This window comes from Arachis ipaensis, chromosome B09, assembly GCF_000816755.2.
Source record: "Arachis ipaensis cultivar K30076 chromosome B09, Araip1.1, whole genome shotgun sequence".
NCBI classification, from domain to species: domain Eukaryota; kingdom Viridiplantae; phylum Streptophyta; class Magnoliopsida; order Fabales; family Fabaceae; genus Arachis; species Arachis ipaensis.
Window position 1 is genome coordinate 128,785,430 of NC_029793.2, and position 6,967 is coordinate 128,792,396.

Below are 6,967 nucleotides of genomic sequence, written 5' to 3' on the forward strand. Positions count from 1 at the left end.
TCCTCGTATAAAAATATAGATAGGCTCTTTTTTTTAATTTCTTGACAAAGTTAAAGAATATTATTCTTTTTTTTTTTGAATAGTAAAGAGTTCAACACACTAGGTGGAGCAATCAGCGTCAAACAACACAAAAAGAAAAACAACTCCAAAAAATACCAACAACCAAAAGAAAGGAGATCCACGTGTCATCTCCGGCATAGCCATCAACAACACTAGGACAGGGCACCACTCCACTCGTTGCAACTGAGCATGGTTGTATGGATAATATCTTCTACGCCTTTGGATTGATTCTGAAATATCCTCCTATTTCTCTCCAACCAGATGTGCCAGATGATCGCACAGAAACACCTCAGACGCTGCTTTTGAGCCTCTTTTCCACGCGGCTCCTCTGTCCAACTTAGAAAATGGTCCTTCATCACCCTCGGGAAAGACCAGAGCCGGCCAAAGACGGATACCCAAACACTCCACACCTGCCAAGCAAAATCACAGCCAAGAAACAAGTGATCGACCTGCTCAACATCCTTAGTGCATAAAATACAACTCGTATTGTCCTGGCTAATAATCCCGAATCGACTCAGCCGTTCCTTGGTATTCACCCTGCCTACCAGGACAAGCCAAGCAAACAGTTCTACTCTTAGCGGAACCAGACCTTTCCAGATGGTCTTCGTGAAGCTGTAGCTAGTAAGATCCTCTGAAAGCATTCCTTCTTGTAGCACCTACACAAAGGAGTTAGTCGAAAAAATACCAAGTCTATCAAATTTCCACACAACCTTATCCTCTCTATTATTTACTATCCTGACAGGACTCAAAGTCTCATGTAGCTGACTCATAAGGTCTAACTCCCACTGGAACAACTCTCACCTCCATTGGAAGTTCCAAATCCACTCTAACCCATCCCAACTGGTATGAAATAGAGAAGAGCCTGGGGAACCGCTCAAGGATCCACACTGTACCCATACATCCTCCCAAAACCGAGTCCGTCGTCCATCACCAATTTCCATTGTCAGGCCTGTGATCATCTTCTCCCTGAGATGTTGCTCCTTAATTTGCATATGGCAAATATCCTTCCATGGGCCTCCTCTAGTAGGCAGCACTTGAGTGGACAGTAACTCATTCGGTCTCAGATTATTACAGAAACAGACCACCTTCTTCCAAAGCGAGAAGTCCTCCTTTGCAAAGCGCCACCACCACTTAAACAACAAGGCAGTGTTACGAAGCATAGCATCGCTGAAGAACCTGAAGATTGATGGTTTAGAGGTTATAGCAAACTCTCGTTGTAAGTATAGTTACTAAACCAAACAATCAACCTTTCTTACAAACGTTTTGGGTGTCACAAGTAACAAACCCCTTAAAAATTGTTAACCGAGTATTCAAACCTCGGGTCGTCTTCTCAAGGAACTGCGAGGAAGTATGTTCTTATTATTGGTTATAAAGGTTGTAATCGGGGTTTAGAAGGTGAGAAGCAAGTAATTTAAATGACGAGTGAATTAAATGGCAATTAAAAATAAATAATGACTGTAAAATAACTTTTGGCAAGATAAGGGAAATTAGAAGTCCAACTTAGTTATCCCTCTCAACAATAATGAAAGTTGTATCTTAATTCCACTTAGTTAACCTATGAAGTAAAGGTAAGTCAAGGGACTAATTAGTTTGACCTTCGAATCCTATTTATTTCCTAGGAAAAAGTTGGGATTATTGAGGTTCAGATCAATTAGCAGGATAACGATTATCAATTATGCTGAGTTCGATAATGTTGCGTCACTGATTTCTTAACCAAGACCAAAAGGAAAAAAAGTAAATTGCTGTAATAATAAAAGTGTCCTTAGATGGGAAGCAATGGCAACTTAAATCAAAGAGAACAATCATAAACTGAAAATACCTTAAATATCATTAATTCAATTAGAAATCTGTAACATGGAATAATTCATAAATTAAATTATAATAATCAATTCAAATATTGGAATCAAATAAATAAAGGTAAAAATTGAAATAAAGGAACATTAAAACCTGGATCCAGAGTTACTCCCAAAACAAGAAGAAGTCCTAAATCCTAAGAGAGAGAGAGAGAGAGAATCTCTCTCTAAACTAAATCTAAATCATGAAAACTAGAAATTGGCGAGCTCTCTCTGAATGGATGCGTTCCCCCACTTTATAACCTCTGGTCTATGCCTTCTGGACTTGGATTTGGGCCAAAAAGGGCTTCAGAATTCGCTATGAGCGTTTTCTGCAATTTCTGGTGCGTGGCCTCTGTCACGCATCCGCGTGGGTCATGCGGTCGCGTCATCTGGAGCTTTTTCCTTTCCACGCGGTCGCGTCAGTCACGCGTCCGCGTCGTGGGTGTTTTACTCAAGGCGCGCGGTCGCGTCAGTCATGCGGCCGCGTCGCTGCTTCTTTGCTTCTGGCACGCGATCGCGTCGTCCATGCGATCGCGTGGATACCAGTTTCCTTAAAGCTCCGTTTTGCCTTCTCCTTCCATTTTTGTATGTTTTCTTTTTCATCCTTTAAGTCATTCAGCCTTAGGAAACCTGAAGCTACTCAACACACTAAAATAATTTATGTTTTTAAAGCTTAGGAAACATGTTTTTCATTTACATCACATAATAAGGAAGGGAAAGTAAAATCATGTAATTAATGTGAATAAGTGGGTGAAGAGTTGAATAAATCACTCTAATTAAGCACAAAAGAACTCATGAAATATGGGTTTATCAACCTCCCCACACTTAAACACTAGCATGTCCTCATGCTAAATCCAAGGTAAATAATTAAGGTTAAAGTGATGGAATGTCATGCAATGCAACCTAATTTAAATGCAACTACCTAAATGAATGATCCATCATGCAACTCTAATTTATTTACTCATATATAAAGCTTACATGTAGTCAAGTTAATTCACATTCTCAAGGAGTCATGTATATATATAGCTAACCCTTAAATAATAAAGCATTTTAGCAAATGAGATGGGAAAGAAAATATTGTACAAACTTGCAAAACAATTAGTAAATTAAGCACAGATATATGTTGATGAGTTATAGAACCCTCACTGGATTTTGTGTTTACTCTCTAGTCACTCAGTGTTTATTGGGTTTATTCACTCTATTTTCTTTTTATTCTTGCTTTCTATAGCTTTGTTCTTCATCTAACCAATCAACAATTATAGAATATAGTCATACCAAAAAGTCATGAGGTCTTTAATTGAGGTTGTAATGGGGTCAAGGTAAAGGTAAGGATTTATGTATAGGGTCAAGTGAGCTAATAAGTGAATCCTTAATTAGACTAAGATCTCACCTAACATACATATTTAGTAAAACAAAATCTCTTTACCTAATTTCCCATATTTCCCACTTATTGTTACATGCTCATGTTTCACTTTTTGCTTTTTCTATTCCATGTGCATTGCTTTTATTTTGTATTGGGGAATTTCTTTTGGATCCCCTTTTATTAAATGCTGAAAAATAACTCTCTTTTTCTCTTTTTTTTTTCAAGGCACATGGCAATTAAAGCACTTTGATTTTTTCATGAACATGCTTCCCAAATTTATTTTATTTCTTTTAACTTCTCTTACCTTTTTGTTTCTATCATCCATGTTCCCAAAAGGTTTCCCACATTTGACTCTATTCATGATTTTCTATCTTAAGCTAACCAATGATTCACTTGGGATTTTCTTTTGTTTTTCTGCTTAAGGCTAGTAATTTGGCTAAATAGAATAAAGGGGTTTTAAAAGGCTCAAGGGGGCTAACAAGGGTGATGTAAAAGGTAGGCTGATTTGGGGTGAGTGAGCTAAAATCAATTGATGGCCTCAATCATTCTCTTGGTATGTATCTATTCTATATTCTATAATTGGACATATAGATTAAAGCAAAGGAAAGAACATCAGAATAAAAAGTAACACACAGAAATGAAATTATGGTTTGAATGCAACCATACAGTTTAAGCTCAAAACTCACATGCTGTGTGTTCTCTAACTCAAGCATCATATATCATTTATATATTGTATGCAGGTTTAGTTAAAAATTCCCATTATTCTCATAAAAAAATTATTTAGGGTAGCTTTTAAAGTTTTAATGTTCCTCCATGATGAAATATTGTCAGCTTAACTACATCATGTAATGCTATATACAAGGTTTGTAGATTTAAATCTGTTATGTTCAAGTTCCTAGCTTACTCTTTTTTATATTTGTCAATTTAAACTAAGCTATAACTAAGCTATCTTATGTAAAAAGGGTAAACTATACTAATTGATCCACTAATAAGTTAGAATTGCAAACTAAACTAAATAACTAAAATGAGCTAAATAACTAAAATATGAACGAAAAATGCAAAATGCAGAAAATAGAGTAAAATACACAAGTAGCAATGTATAAGTACTCAGAAAATAACAATAAAAGAAAAAGAGAAAAATACAGAAAAATATCCAAAATAAAAGAAAAAGTATGTAGTAGTTCACCAAAATAAACGCCAGAGATGGCGACCTCCCCACACTTAAAATGAAGCATCGTCCTTGATGCTCAATCAAGCCGGGTGTGAAGAAGTGTCATCACTGGTAGGGATGGTAGCTGGGGTCTCTGTGGCGGTGGTGGGCTGAGAGTCTGGCTGCTGTAGAGGGGGGACTGACTGGATCGGGATCTCCGGATCTGCAGCCTCAAGCTGATGTGGGGCCTCCTGCTGTGGTGTAGCGTGCTCTGTGCCTGCTTGCTGATGAGTCTCCGCCTGGGAATGAGGCTCCTCCTCGTGCTCATCCTCCTCCTCCTCTGATGGCTCTGATGGTGTGTCGGGCTCGGAGGGGATGTCGGCGCCCTGTCTGATCATTAGCTTCAGATGTGAATAGCGTCGCCTGCTGCAGCGCTCCAATCTCTCATACCGGCGCCTGTTACGGCGCTCCATCTGATCAAGCTGGCAGAATAGACGGTGCACGAGGCGATAAACCGGCTCAGAGGTGGGTGGAGGTGCAGTGGTGGCAGCAGGGGCAGCTGGGGCAGCTGTGGATGAAGAGGGTCCAGCAGACGGAGGGGCTGTCTCATCAGTAGCAATGACAGATGGTGGTCTGTAGCCCAAAGCAAGGAAGTTCCTGCTATGAGGGATGATCTTCCTGCAGTCCGCTGCTGGTGGTCGCTCATCGGCATCCTCCCAAGGCACATCAGCCTGACGGCCTAGCCGTGTAACCAGATAAGGAAAGGGGAGGGTGCCTCGGACGTGGACCCTGGCCATATAATGCCAGATAAAATGAGGCAAGTACAGGTCCTTACCCTCTAGCACACACCAAAGGAGGGTGATCATGGCAGCCGGGATCTCAGTCTCATGAGTACTCGGCATCACATAGTTGCTCAAGATTTGATGCCATAGCCGAGCCTCATCATTCAAGTATACTCTCTTGATCCCTCTAGGCATAGTGGTGTTCTGACCCATCTCCCAAGGAACAGCAGGGTCAAGAGCTATCCGTGCCTTCACAGCATCCCAATCAAACTGCATCTGGCCCATGTCCTCCTCAGCCTGTGCAAAACCATCTGGCTGATCGGACTTGGCTGGGAGCTGGAGAATGGTCTCTATGGCCTCCTCAGTGACCAGAATTTGCTTTTCCCTCAGGTTCACTGCATCTAGGGTAGTAAGGTAGTAGTTGCAATAGAATTCCCGGACCCAAGATGCATTGACCTCTGTCAGTGGTCTCTCCAGAAAGAACCAGCCCCTTTGCTTGATTTGCTCAGTGGTGTATTGCTGCAGGGCTTCTGGAATCTTCAAGGTACGTTCCAGGTATAGATTTCTGGAGTTTGCAAAAGTCGGGTACTTCAGCTCACAGTACCGGTTTGCAAATTTTATAGGATCAGTCGAAGGGAGCAGCTGTCAGCTTTTCCTGCTGTGTGAAGTTCTTCTCCTGCCATGAGGAATCGTGCATTAGAGCAATGATGGACTGGAAGGAATCTCCTCTCTTGCGCTTGCCAGTAGCCTTGCCTTTGCCTTTCCTTTGTGAGGCAGACATCCTGAAAAATAGAAAACCAGGAAATGGATAAAAATAGGAAAGAAAATAGGCAATTTAAACAAAGGAAACTCAAGGCGGTAAGGGAGAAATAGAATAAGGAAAATGAGTAATTGAAATGTGATTGAATTAATGTTAAATGAAAAGAAAAAAATCAATATGCCATAGTGAGAAAGTTAGAGGAAGTGAAAGTAATCAGAAAAGAGATCAAGAGGGTTAGTATGGTAAAAAGAAATTAGTAAATTAAAACTAGTGAGTTAGGAAAGTAAGTGGCATAGAAAAAATTCCATATAACACGGATTCACAGGTAAGAATAGAAGTACTCATAATCGAATAAAGAAAACAGGGTGATGCTGATTCGAATAGAAATAAAGAAATCAGAAATTGGAATCAGTGAATCACAAATGCAGGTTATGAACCAGGAAATCAAAGAGGATAAGAAAGTGGCCCTAGCATTCATGAAATGGTTTGGGGGAAACAGAGTAAAACAGAGTTGCCAAACCAAAACAAGAATGAAAACAATTTTCAAAAAAATTTGGGCAGCATTCTGGCTAAAATTGGATTGTCCCAGAAAATAAACAGCAATCATATCAGTTTATAGGAATTAAAAAATCAAGCTGCATGTACATAGATATAAAATAAACATAAAAACTCAATGTAAACAGCAGCAACATACAAGAAAGCAGCATATGAATCATGATTATAGCAGCAACAGATTTGCACATAGGATAAAACATAAGTAAGAACAGTGCAAGTAAACAGACCTAGATCCACTAACCACAGCTTAAGCTACCTAACAACCTAAAAATCCACTACAACATGCAAGTCTAGCTATCCTAATCATGAACATAAACGGAAAAAAAAAATACAGAAAAGTGACGAGCGGATAAAAAGGGTTGCGTGTCGCGGAACCTGGTAAGCGAAAGGGGTGGAACAGGGAAGAAGGTGGCTGCGGCGGCGTCCGGCGCGGTGGTGGTGCACGGCGTCGCGGTGGCGGCT